The 14,525-nt window shown below is 38.4% G+C and overlaps 1 protein-coding gene across 13 annotated transcripts in view; it reads right to left on the bottom strand.

Moving 5' to 3' along the window:
* Positions 1-14,525, bottom strand: part of LOC106085913 (uncharacterized) — an 81,006-nt gene that overhangs the window by 21,019 nt on the left and 45,462 nt on the right. Inside the window, exon 1 of one of the 13 annotated variants that reach the window (XM_059364004.1) lies at positions 2,004-2,136. The exons of the other annotated variants lie outside the window; for them this stretch is intronic. The gene's annotated coding sequence lies outside the window, so the exon portion shown is untranslated. Of the gene's footprint in view, positions 1-2,003; positions 2,137-14,525 lie in introns of those variants that run through there. 13 annotated transcript variants of the gene reach the window in all.

Raw genomic sequence — 14,525 nt, 5'->3', positions numbered from 1 at the left:
TGGGAGTGTAGAGCAAGAATTTATACCCACTTTCGGCACCAATTTTCTGAGTGTATACCGCTTTCCCAAAATACCCCACAAACAGCAATTTTTTACTGACCATTGCAATATGGGGCTCAAATAAAGGTATTTGGGAATAGAATACGAATTTCATATCCAAATGCAGGACCATGTATTAAGGGCATCACCCCTTCCCCAAAACACCCCCCCAAAGGGTAAACATTTTTCGACCATGCCAATATGAGGCTCAAATGGAAGGTGTTTGAGATTAGAAAACTAATTTGATAAACAACTTTGGGGCCATATGTTTAGGAAAGCCTCATCGTGTAAACTCCCCTTAAACCAAAGGCAATATGAGTTTGAAATAAATGGTATTTAAAAAAAAAGCACGATGATGATATTTTTTTAGGGCCAAGTGTCTGGGAGACCACCTCACCCCCGAAAACACCACTAAATCAGACATCATGAGAATATCGGTCTGAAATAAAGTATTTTAAGAATGGAGTACATCTTACATCCAAACTTAAATTCATAGACCAATAAAGATCATATGGGATTCAGATAAAGGCACTTATATTATTAAACTGTTAGTCAAGCGATATACTATTTTCGTAGCATGGTATTTCACTAAAAGCTCTTTATTTGTCGAAAATAAATATTCCAAGGAAAGTTTTGTTCCATATAAAGTAAAAATAAGGCGCAGCGGAGCGGGCCCGGATCAGCTAGTCTCCCATAAAAACCGATTTCGGATCTTGACTATAGCTCCCATATAAACCGATCTCCCGACTACATTTCTTAAGCTTCTAGAGGGAGCAATTCTTATCCAATTTGGCTGAAATTTTCACAATGAATTCCACTTTGGTGTCCAACAGCCAAATCAAGTATCGCATTGCAATTCTTATCCATTATCTTTTGTTTGCCTATAAAGAGATATTGGCCAAAGAACTTGACAAATGCGATACATGGTGGAGGGTATATAAGATTTGGACCGGCCGAACTAGGCACGCTTTTACTTGTTATTCCTATAGTCCTGATCGTGTCAGATGTCAGTTTGGAGGCTGTTTCCATGAGTTAAACGACTGCGAAAACAAATTTTGGCTTAAATCATAGGTTTGGCGTTTTTAAAAATTAGCAGTCCATGTTTTCGATTTGTCCTAATACACTCACATATTCCTAAACATGACGAATGCTTTTTAATATTTCGAAAAGCCAAACAAAAGTTATGATCATCACATGTACCATTAACAAAATAAAACATTCATAAACCAACAAAAGATATATCAAAACCAACCAAGTCAAAAACAAACACAAAAATAATTTTTTTTATTCTTTTGTCCATCTATCTGTTCACCCAGCCATGCATGGTGGAATGTTTTTGAATGAGATTCTCTTTTTTGAGCGAGTCCCATGACATCACTCTATGATCAAATCGTAGAATTTAAGGTGCCCATGCAAACTATTGAACATTTTTAATAATAAATAAATTTATGCAGCGCCGTCAGCTACATTGGGAGCCCCACAACAAACAATTGGTTGAATACTCGCATAAGATTAACATGAAAATTAAAAAAAAAAATATAAACATTTTCCGAAACTAAAAAAAGAGCGTTATCATTCTGGTACGATTTATATCGACAACAAAGTCATTGGCATTAAAGCGTTTGCCACCAGATTATGAGGCACCCCAATATTTGCCTATAGAAAATATTTGTTAGCGTCGTAGATTGATTTAATCTTGCTACGCATTACACCGGCCTCGGATGATTAAGCCAACATTAAATATTAACTCTAACAATACCTCTATATCAGCCGAACTGGGTGGGTAGACAGACAAACACTTTTATTAATTACAACAAATGAACATGACTTACAAAAGAGTGGGAGAGAGAGAGACGAGTTGAAGTTCTCAGAATTGCCAAATTCTATTGTATCTTCATTAGAACAGAAATATACCATTAATTGTCTTATGTTAGGTAAGGTGGCAGTCTGAAAATTATACTCACTTAGACAATGTTCGGCCGTTGTGATACCACAGTAGCAAACAGACCAAAAGCTCTGGTGGAAATTGAACTGTCAGTTTGAACTCGTTACCAACTCAGCTACCGGGTGCTCATTAATTGTCTTATAACGTTAAAATCTTTCAACATTTCATGTTTTTTTTTTGTCGGCCAACAGGCAGGGCATGTCCCCTATGAATGCAGTGCATTACGTTGGCGAGAGGAAATTAGGAATTGGAGAGGGGGAAAAGGATGTAGTGCTCATTGACATTTGTCTTAAATCTTTGGATGTCAAAGTGGGTGGGAAAAACATTAGCCGGAAGTCGATTCCACATACGAACGGTTCGGGCGAAATAAGAATTCTCTTTATAATGCATAGTGCGGTCTGCTGGCCAATCAATTACAAACGGGTGTGAGTTCCTGGCATGTCTAGTATCCCTGACATACATCCTTACATCTGGAATAAGAAGACGAATATAAAACGAACACGCACCATGAAAGTACCGATAGAACAACGTCAAACAACCCACATTGCGACGATGATGAAGTGAGGCAATAGAGTTGGATACCCCACTGTCCCCAATCAACGCCATCGCTCTCCTCTGTACACGGTCCAGTAGCTCCAGGGATGATTTTGAAGCTCCAGCCCATACATGTGAGTTGTACTCCATATTCGGCCTTATGAAAGTGGTGTAGATGTTAAGAAGATCAGACGGAGTGAAGTAATTCTTACACCGTTTAAGGAAGCCTAAACACTTGAATGCTTCTTTCCACACTTCGAATACATGTTTAGCCCAACGGACATCACTTTGTATTTTCATGCCCAGAACATCAAGAGCTTCTGATTGCTCAACATCTTCACCGTTGATTGACAAAGATGATCGTAATGGGTCAGCGAATCGTTTGTGTGACAACAAGCAGTACTGAGCCTTCCGTGCATTAAAATCTACTCGATTCATTCGACCCCACTCAGAAATGGCCAGCAAATCCTGACAGAGTGTATCGTCCATAACCCGCCTCTTGTCCTCAATCTCTCGAAGACTTGGCCTATGGTCGAATGAGTACGAATGACAGAGATTACTGTCATCCGCAAATGAGTAGATCGGATTCAATGTCTGACCCAACAGATCTTTGATGAAAATTAGAAAAAGAGAAGGAGAAAGAACAGAGACCTGGGGTACAGCTGTGGTCAATTTGTGCCCATTGGATGAGAAGCTATCTATAACGACTCGAATAGTGCGATCTCTGAGAAAACTCGAAATAAATCGAACAAAGCCATGTCGACATCACGATCGCGGTTGAGCGCCTAAAGCTAGCCGCTTAAAATTTGGCATAGATACTTACGATTGATGTGGGTCATTAAGGATTGCAAATGGGCTACATCGGTTCAGATTTAGATATATTTCCCATATAAACCGATCTCCCGATTTGAATTCTTAAGCCCCCGGAAGCCACAAATTTTGTCCGATTTGGCTTAAATTTTGCACATAGTGTTCACTTATGACTTCCAATAACCTGATATCGCTCTCATATAAACCGATCTCCCGATTTAACTTCTTGAGCCCTTACAAGCTGCAATTTTTGTCCGATTTGGCTGAAATTTTGCATGCAGTGTTCTCTTATGACTTCCAACAATTGTGCCAAATACGGTTAGAATCACTCTATACCCTAATATAGCTCCCATGTAAACCAGTCTCTCGATTATCCTTGTTTGGTTCCTGGAAGCTTTAATTTTTGCCGGTTTGACAGAAATTTGGTATTGTAGAATAAAATTATGCCCTTCAACTGAATTTAGTTTGTACACATTTTTAGCTGAATCCATGGTGGCGGGTTCTTAAGATTCGGCCTGGCTGAACTTAGCACGCATTTACTTGTTTTACGTTGTGATACCACAGGAGCAGAAGAAGGAAGATGCCTTCTACTTCCTACCATTGAACCATCCAAATCCTAACAACTTCATAATGTTTACATGCTCTAATTCAGGCAATTCTTCAAAGATATGAGAACCTAAAGTGCGGCGCCTTCTGTTTGCCAGAGCGGGACATACACAGCAGATGTTCTATAGTCCCCTCTTTCTCGATGTCCTCACAGCTTCTGCAGAAATCGTTACCTACAACCTTCAGTCTGCTGACATGTTTTCCGATTAGACAGATGATTGAGACCTCTGTTCAGCCATCTCGATATCTGCAACAGTCAAAGACTGTTTTTCAATTAAGAAACACGTTTCCCATATAGCTGCCTGAGAAAATATTTATTAATCTGAGAAAATAATCATTAGTCGTTATGGCTTAGATCTTAGCCATTTCATCACTTCTTTAATTGCAAGGATATCCTCCTGATATATACTACAGTAATCGGGAGGCCAAGAGAAGCTGCGGACATAAATACCCACAGCCAAAATGATTTCATTTATTTATCCTCCATAATCGTAGTAATTGAGTCGAAAAAGTCTTCGAAGCTTATAAGGAAGGTCCCATTTCCGAGAAATCCGAAAATATGTTCTTATGTTCCATGTGTTGCTCCCGCACTCTTAGTAGAGGTTTTTAGGGCGAATATTCCTAGAGATCGTCTGTCTCGACAACAGTCCGTCATGAACAAGGGTGATCAATAAATCGGCTTCTTCCTAAAACCGGTTTTCGAACTATTCCAAAAACTAGCAAAGGTCGATCTGCACATCCCTTTTATTTATTTTTTTTTTTTTTTTTTGCTCAAATATTAGCCAAGCCCTAAGACCCTAAACTCAGGGAAATATTTTGACAAAATTTCAATGAAATGAAACTGATAATTACCACAAAATATGCTTAGAAATGAACCATTAGTGAGAAACCGGTTATTTTTGGCAAGAAACCGATTTATCAAATAACCGAATAATGGCAATATTCAAAAACCGCTTAGCATATTGAGTTAAAAAACCGAAAACCCGGTTTTCAAAAACCGAACTAATCAACCTAGTCAAGAACTTGGAAGTATTACGGAAAGCTTGGGATCTGGACATCTACATAGATGGGATAGTGGACTCTCACTTTGGAATACAGCTATTAACAATGTACAGGGTAGTTGACACGAAGTGTTACCAATTCATACGACCAAATTTTGTTTTGTGTGAAAATATTTGTTATTGATTCAAATAACAAAATTGTATTTGAGTCTATTCTCATTTGCTCGACATGGCCAACTTTTGCCTTGACTATTGCACAGAGTTGGTATAAAAACGAGTTACGTGCTACACGAATGTAATCTGCCGGTATTTTGGTGGTTTATGTGACGGAGCCAAGTCTTTTTGGTACATCCATGGTCAACAACCGAAATTTTTGCGTGCCCACGGCTCCAAAGTGTTTTCCCTAAGTCGTATTTACTTCGATGCCATGCTTAATGAAAACGATGTTGGGAGCGGCAATCGGCTGTTGCAGCCCATACCATCACTTGAGATAGAAAATAACTTCTTGTGGCCTTTCGTAGGCTCAAATTCTCATACGTGCGCTGGGTTAAGTAAACATGATCATTTTGGGAGTTTACGAATTTCTCAATTGGAAAATTGGAAACAGTGTCATGAAAACGATTCATGCTCCGATACCTCAACATTTTGTTCGCTTTGAGGTGTTTGATTTCGGCAACAAAAGCTAGTAACGAAATCACACTATTAAGCTTGAACTTCATCACGTATAATTTCTTTTTAAATTAACTCAATTGAAGGATATATCTGGGTGAACTAGGTTACACTTTGTGTCAGCTACCATATATTTTAATATCTGCAAAAAAGTGATCGCCTTTAGTGATGACGTGACTATTGCGGTTAAGGGAAAGCAGGGACGTAGTCAGGATTTTGTTTTAGGAAAACTATAAGTCAAATTTAGAGATATGTATTAAAATTAAAATATTTTGGCCTCGGGCCCTTGCTACGTCCTGGAACGAAAGTATACAGGGATTTTTAGGGATATACTTCAATAAGCACTACGTACGACGGCGAGTTGACTCCGATAAGTGGTTATGGCGTTAATCCATTAAAGAACCAAGGAGAGAATGTTCTGGGCGGGAAATCCAATTTTAAATTCAAAATTTTGGAAATGGCGAAAAAGACAACTCTTGCTTGATACACCTGCAAGAGGGGTCATTGGCAAAAGTTTGGGGCCCAAACGGCGTATCATGCATTGGCGGTATACGATAGTTGTAAGACCAATTATGGTGTAGAATTCTATACGGATGGTATCAGACTGGACCACCATAAGGACTTTGGGGTATAATCTAAGAAGGTGAGTTTTGGTATATAGGGCTTGGCTAATATTTAAGCAAATAAATAAAATGAAGGATAAATAAATGAAATCGTTTTGGCTGTGGGTATTCATGTCCACAGCTTCTCTTGGCCTCCTTTCAAGTGTTACAAGTCTCTAACGTTTCCCCTTCTCATTTTATTATTTTCAATGGCAATCTCTTAAGTCAGACTACGAGTCCAATCTACTCTTTAACGGATGACAGCAATCTCTGGCATTAGAAAAAAAACAAATTATGAATGAGACACGCTGTAAGAATTTACAGGGTATTTCCGAATGGGATAAAATGAAGGAAACGGTTTAAATGTACTGAAGATGCACTGCTGTGTTTTTAATTAAAAACCATTCGCTGACCCACTGCAATTGTAAATATCTATTGATAGTATGGCCATTGAGCAATCAGATATTCTCGATGTTGTGGGCATGAAGATACAATGTGATGACCCTTAGTCAACACATTCTTTCAAAGTGTCGAAAGAAGTATTCAAGTATTAGGACTTTCGTAAGCAGTGCAAAACGTACCCAGTTTTTATACACTCCACCATAGGATGGGGGTAACAACACCTCGAAATATGCACCTAAGACCCCATAAAGTATATATTGGGTTGCCCAAAAAGTAATTGCGGATTTTTCATATAGTCGACATTGACAAATTTTTTCACAGCTTGTGACTCTGTAATTGCATTCTTTCTTCTGTCAGTTATCAGTTGTTACTTTTAGCTTGTTTTAGAAAAAAAGTGTAAACAAGTAAAAGCGTGCCAAGTTCGGCCGGGCCGAATCTTATATACCCTCCACCATGGATCGCATTTGTCGAGTCCTTTTTCCGGCATCTCTTCTTAGGCAAAAAAAGATATAAGAAAAGAGTTGCTCTGCTATTAAAACAATATCAAGATATGGTCCGATCAGGACTACAATTAAATTATATGTTGGAGACCTGTGTAAAATTTCAGCCAATTCGTATAAGAATTGCGCCCATTGGGGCTCACGAAATAAAATAGAGAGAACGATTTATATGGGATCTGTATCGGGCTATAGACCGATTCAGACCATAATAAACACGTTTGTTGATGGTCATGAGAGGATCCGTCGTACAAAATTTCAGGCATATCGGATAATAATTGCGACCTCTAGGGGTCAAGAAGTCAAGACCCCAGATCGGTTTATATGGCAACTATATCAGGTTATGAACCGATTTGAACCTTATTCGACACAGTTGTTGAAAGTAAAAATAAAATACGTCATGCAAAATTTCAGCCAAATCGGATAGGAATTGCGCCCTCTAGAAGCTCAAGAAGTCAAATCCCCAGATCTGTTTATATGACAGCTATATCAGGTTATAGACCGATTTAAACCACACTTGGCAGAGGTTGTCATTCAAATCGGATAAGAATTGTGCCCTCTAGAGGCTCAAGAAATCAAGACCCAAGATCAGTTTATATGGCAGCTATATCAGGTTATGAACCGATTTGAACCATACTTGGCACAGTTGTTGGGTATCATAAAAAAACACGTCGTGCGAAATTCTATTCCAATCGGATAAGAATTGCCCCCTCTAGAGGCTCAAGAAGTCAAGACCCAAGATCGATTTATATGGCAGCTATATCAGGTTATAAACCGATTTGAACCATACTTGGCACAGTTGTTGGATATAATAACAAAACACGTCGTGCAAAATTTCATTTCAATCGGATAAGAATTGCGCACGCTAGAGGCTCAAGAAATCAAGACCCAAGATCGGTTTATATGGCAACTATATCAGGTTATGAACCGATTTGAACTATACTTGGTACAGTTGTTGAATATCATAGCAAAACACGTCGTGCAAAATTTCATTCCAATCGGATAAGAATTGCGCACTCTAGAGTCTCAAGAAGTCAAGACCCAAGATCGGTTTATATGGCAGCTATATCAAAACATGGACCGATATGGCCCATTTACAATACCGACCTACACTAATAAGAAGTATTTGTGCAAAATTTCAAGCGGCTAGCTTTACTCCTTCGGAATTTAGCGTGCTTTCGACAGACAGACGGACGGACATGGCTAGATCGACATAAAATGTCGCGACGATCAAGAATATATATACTTTATGGGGTCTCAGACGAATATTTCAAGTAGTTACAAACAGAATGACGAAATTAGTATACCCCCCATCTTATGGTGGAGGGTATAAAAAAGAATATTTGATTAAAGTTCATGCTAAGTTTTATTAAAAATGCATTTACTTTCTTTTAAAAAATCCGCAATTACTTTTTGGGCAATATATTCATAATCGCCGTGACATTTTAAGTCGATCTAGCCATGTCCGTCCGTCTGTCGAAAACACGCTAACTTTCGAATGAGTAAAGCTAGCCCCATGAAATTTTCCACAAATACTGCTTATTAGTGTAGGTCGGTTGGGATTGTAAATGGGCCAAATCGGTCCATGTTTTGATATAACTGCCACATAAACCGATCTTGGGTCTTGACTTCTTGAGCATCTAGAGGGCGCCATTCTTATCCGATTTGGCTGAGATTTTGCACGTGGTGATTTGTTGTCACTTCCAACAACTGCGATAAGTATGGTTCAAATCGGTTCATTATCTGATATAACTGTCATATTAACCGATTTTGGATCTGAATTTCTTGAGCTACTGGAGGGCGCAATTCTCATCCAGTTTGGCTGAAATTTTGCATCAAGTGTTTTGTGACTTCCAACAACTGTGCTAAGTATGGTTGAAATCGGTCATAACTTTATATAGCTGCCATATATACCGATCTTGACTTCTTGAGCCAATAGAGGGCGCAATTCTCATCCGATTTGGCTGAAATTTTGCATGAAATTGTTTGTTATGACTTTTAACAACAGTGCCAAATATGGTTTAAATCGGTCTATAGCCCGATATTGCTGCCAAATAAACCGATCTTACATGTTGATTTTTTGAACCACTAGAGGGCGCTGAAATTTACCATGAAGTATTTTAGTATGACTTTCAACAACTGCGATAGATATGCGATTAATCGATAAATAACCTGATATAGCTGTCATATAAACCGATCTGGAATCTTGACTTCTAAACCCTCTGGAGGGCGCAATTCTTATCCGATTTGGCTGAAATTTTGTGCAACGGCCTTCAACATATATGTCCAATATGATCTTAATCGATCTATAGCCTGATACAGCTCCCATATAAACCGATCTCCCGAATATGTTTCTTGAGCCTCTACAAGACGCAATTCTTGTCCTTCTTCTTCTTCTACTATGGTCTTCAACATTCAATTTACTTATGGTCCGAATCGGACTATAACTTGATATATCTCCAATATTATTCTTCCATAATTCTTTGTTTGCCTTAAAGATAAGATTCGGCCCGGCCGAACTTAGCACTCTCTCAATTGTTTCCTATATTTTAATGTACACACTACCTCTATCCGATCGAGGATAGAGTATAATGCCCATGTAGGGGGCAGGAGATTTGAAGTCACTAGAACGAGTTTAAAAGCGAGTGATGGCGTCAGCTGGAGACAATAGAGTATCTACCACATTGGTTCCCTTGATCATCGCCCCCACACTTCATCCTTTAGTAGTAGAAATATATACATAGAATAATGACACTTCCATTTTCAGCATAATTCTATTTGGCAATTGCTAAGCAACTATTCTTGACAACACGTTTTCTAAGCACCAATTGATATCGCTCACGTTTCCCGGGCCTCCTTTGAAACTTAACCGAATGACCATAAATTCGATTTATTGTTTTTATTGTTTGACATCATTGACTTAAATTACTTGCTCGTGACAATGGTTCGCACATGCTAATCAAGTGTTTACCAGTTTGGGCCACTGCCAGACAGGAGGTCACATCATTATTTTATGTATAATGACCAGTTACGAGTTCGAAATCATCGACCATAAACGATGGCAGATGATCTGATAATTCGGGTAGTTAATGCCATATCATCGCACATCTTTCCAACTCTGCCTACGGGCAAAGGCTATTGCCAGTTATTAGTTTGAAGTGGCCATGAGTATGAGATTAAAAATGTCAAGCATAACATATTCCTCGTCCATAATTCAATGTATCCTTGTCTTTACTTACTCACCGCATAGTGCCGAACATAGGGCATTCGCTGGAGATTTTTTGTTATTGAAACAGAATTAGAAATTATTTAACACTATTCACAATTTATGGTATTTATTTGCATACAACAATAGCAAAATGTTTTTATATGTTTGCATTTTTTTCTCTCGTATGGTATGCGAGAGTTTATTTTTTAGATTTTTATATCGAACACCATATGGAAATGCAGACAAACCCATTGCCCATCCCACATATTTGTATTTACTTTCAGAAAAAAAAAAGTTCATATTAAAATTAAAACTAATAATTTCTCTGGCAAAGTTCAATGTGTCTTTTATTTTGAGACTGTGACTGGAACACAACAAATTCTTCCATAGAAAAATGCGTTAAATAGTTTTAAAGTAGGAAAATTTTCGATAAAACCAGTTAGTTGTTCGGCCATAAACAATGTGACATTTGTAAATACTGTGTCAAGTCAATATTTGTGTGTTTTTATTTAAATTAGCACATTTAAAAATGTTTAAGCTTTTAATCTTGGCGTGGAGTGGCATGATTGAAGATGCTTTATTGTAGTAAACCTGTTAATAGATTAAATAATTTCTAGATTTTAAAGTCTACAATTTATTTTAAGGCAACTAATGGACATGAGAAAATCGAAGTTGCTATACATTTGGGCCACTCAAATTTTAGTATGAGAAGATATTCTAATTCAAATCAACGAATTAAAAAATGTTTTCTGGCATACCCTACAACAAAATTGAGCAAGAGCATGTCTAACTATGTGGAGTGGAGAACACAGATAAACATTTCCCGGGAAACTCTCGTCAGGCCCTGGTGATGTATCACCGTTTGAAAAACAAAGCTGTATCCGATAGCACGCGTAACAATGGACTTATTGAGAGGGGAATTCGGTGAACATTTTATTTCACGTTCGGGACCGATCAATTGGCCGCCTAGATCGAGCGATTGACCGTCTTTAGACTATTGTTTGTAGAGCAATGTTTAAGCTCATGTCTATACAGACAAGCCCGCTTCATTGAAATACTGGCCAAAATTTTGGAAACATCATGCCAAAATTGGACATTTTCATGAAATAATCTTCAAACATTAAATTATATTGAGTGTATTATCGATTCAAAATTTTCATAATTTTTTTGAACTTTTTGTTTTTTTTTTTTTTTGAAAATCTTTTCTATACCTCTTAAAAATCACCCCTTAGTAAAGGTAAATCCATTGAAACCGCCTGCATAAAGGTTTCTCTCGCTGTCAAGGAATATACAATTGTAGCATTTCTTGACATTAAGAGTACTTTCAGTAATGTAAAACCTACGATGAAGGAAATGGAGTTTCAAGGCATCAATACTACCATAAGATACAATACTAGCCGCTCCGCTGCGCCTTCTTTTACTTTATATGGAACTAAATTTTTCTTGGAATATTTATTTTCGACAAATAAAGAGCTTTTAGTGAAATACCATGCTACGAAAATAGTATATCGCTTGACTAACATTTTAACAATAGAAGTGCCTTTATCTGAATCCCATGTGATCTTTATTGATCTACGAATTTAAGTTTGGATGTAAAGTGTACTCCATTCTTGAAATACTTTATTTCAGCCCGATATTCTCATGATGTCTGATTTAAGGGTTGTTTTCGGGATTGAGGTGGTCCCCCAAACACTTGGCCCTGAAAAAATATCAGCACCGTGCTCTTCTCTCAAATACCATTTATTTAAACCCCATATTGCCATTGGCTTAGGGGAGTTTAAAGGATGAGGTGTCCCCCAAACATATGGCCCCAAAATAGGTTTTCAAATACGTTTTCTAATCTCAAATACCTTTCATTAGAGCCACATATTGGCTTGGTCGAAAAATTTTTACCCTTTGGGGGGTGTTTTGGTTAAGGGGTGATGCCCTAAATACATGGTCTTACATTTGGATATCAAATTCGTATTCTACTCCTAAATACCTTTATTTGAGCCCCATATTGCGATAGTCAGTAAAAAAAATTGCTGTTTGTGGGGTATTTTGGGAAAGTGGTATACCCCCAGAAAATTGGTCTCGAAAGTGGGTATCAATTCTTGCTCTACCCCCCAATACCTTTCATCTAAGCTCCACATTGACATGGTCGGTATATATGGCCGATTTAGGGGTGTTTTGGAGATTGGGGTGGTCGCCCAAACACAAAGCCCGGAAAATATTACAGCAACGTGCTCTATTCCCATGTAACTATATATCATTTATTTGCCATTGGCTTCAAAATAGGATATCAAATTCATTTTCTAATCTCATGGGTGGCCCCATACACACTTTTCCCGAATATTGATATCAGATTCGTGATTTACTCCCAAAGACCTTTCATTTGAGCCCCATATTCTTGCGGTCGTAAATTTGTCCCCTTTGGGGATGTTTTTGGGGAGAGGCGGCCCCAAAACACTTGGTCCCATATTTTGATATCAGATTTGAATTCTACACTTAAATACTTTTTATTTAAACCCCATATTCCCATGGTCTGTAAATAAGTCCTGTTTGGGGGGTGTTTTGGGGAAGGGGTAGACCCAGATACGTGGTCTCATATTTGGATATTAGATTCGTATTCTACTCGCAAATACCTTTCATTTGAGTCCCATATTGCCATGGTCGGTAAATATGTCCGATTTAGAGGTGTTTTGGGGGTTGGGGTGGTCCCCCTAACACCTGGTCCGACAATTGGATATCAGATACGTTTTCTTATCCTAAATACCTTTCATTTGAGTCGCATATTGTCGTGATTGGTCTAAATGTATGTTTGGTAGGTTTTAGGGTAGGGCGACCCCCCTAGGTACCCCATCCGAAATTTAGATACCAAATTTTTATTTTTAGGGTACTATACACCTCCCATCTCCGAGATCTGGCGTTTCTGAAAATTAGGATAAGGCGGGGGGTCCGCCAAGTAAACAAGTAAAAGCGTGATAAATTCGGCCGGGTCGAATCTTGGCAACCCACCACCATATTTCTGCTAAAATATGGGAGCTATATCTGGTTATACACCGTTTTGGCACAGTTGTTGAGAGTTATAAAAGAACACTACGTGCAAAATTTCAGCCAAATTTCAGACAAAAATGCGGTTCCCAGGGGCTCAAGAAGTCAATTCGGGAGATCGGTTTATATGGAAACTATTTCAGGTTATAGACCGTACTTGGCAAAGTTGTTGGAAGTCACAACAGAACACCACATGCAGATTTTCCGAAAAATCGAATGAAAATTGATGCTTCCAAGGGCTCAAGAAGTCAAATCGGAAGATCGGTGTATATGGGATCTATATCCAAATCTGGACCGATATGACTCATTTGCAATCCCTAATAACCTACATCAATACTTAGTATCTACGCAAAATTTCAAGCGGCTAGCTTAATGCGTTCGACCGCTATGGTGAATTCGACAGACGGCCGGACGGAGGGACGGACATGGCTTGATCGACTCAGGATGTCGAGGCGACCAATATACTTTATAGGGTCCTAGATCTATATTTGGAGGTTTTACAATCGGAATGACTAGATTAGTATACCCCCATCCTATGGTGGTGGGTATAAAAATTTTCTCGATATATTTTTCTGTGTAGGCTAAGTCTTTAACCCAAGAGGCAACGAATAACACATGGGCACAAAGTTCGGGTTGTGAACACCCCAAAATGATGTGGCCCTATCTAGACTTCGGCTTTTTTAAGCTATCTGGGTGGTTCAACGGTAAGAACTAGAAGGCTTCTGCCTTTTCCTGTTCCTGTGGTATCACAATGGGCGAAAACGTCTAAGTCAGCCTGATTGCAGACTGCCACTTAAACCTGAACTAACTACATCAAAAAGTACCCTTTGGGTCCTAAATCCTAAATCTGTAGATCAGTCTATATTGCTCCTATATTCCAATAAGTTTCGATCTTGAACATACTTGAAAAAAAAAACTCCGGCTCAACACATAAATCGGCCTCTTCTTCTTCTTTCAGGCAAGACGAAGAGACCGATTTATCAAAAAAAAGTACGGCCTGAAATTTGCCACCCCTCATGGCACATGTGCTATTACAAAACCGGATAAAAAAATCCGTTCTGAGACAAAGGATAAAACACTCATTTTTTAAGAAACTATGCATGACAAAATATTTCACCCTTGTGGCTGTTATTCACAGTTGCGCCAAAGACAGTCCCAAAGTTGTTATCAAATGGAAAT

The sequence above is a fragment of the Stomoxys calcitrans genome, chromosome 2, assembly GCF_963082655.1.
Source record: "Stomoxys calcitrans chromosome 2, idStoCalc2.1, whole genome shotgun sequence".
Lineage (NCBI taxonomy): Eukaryota > Metazoa > Arthropoda > Insecta > Diptera > Muscidae > Stomoxys > Stomoxys calcitrans.
The sequence above is the reverse complement of the archived record's forward strand: the minus strand, read 5'-3'. Positions and strand labels throughout refer to the sequence as shown.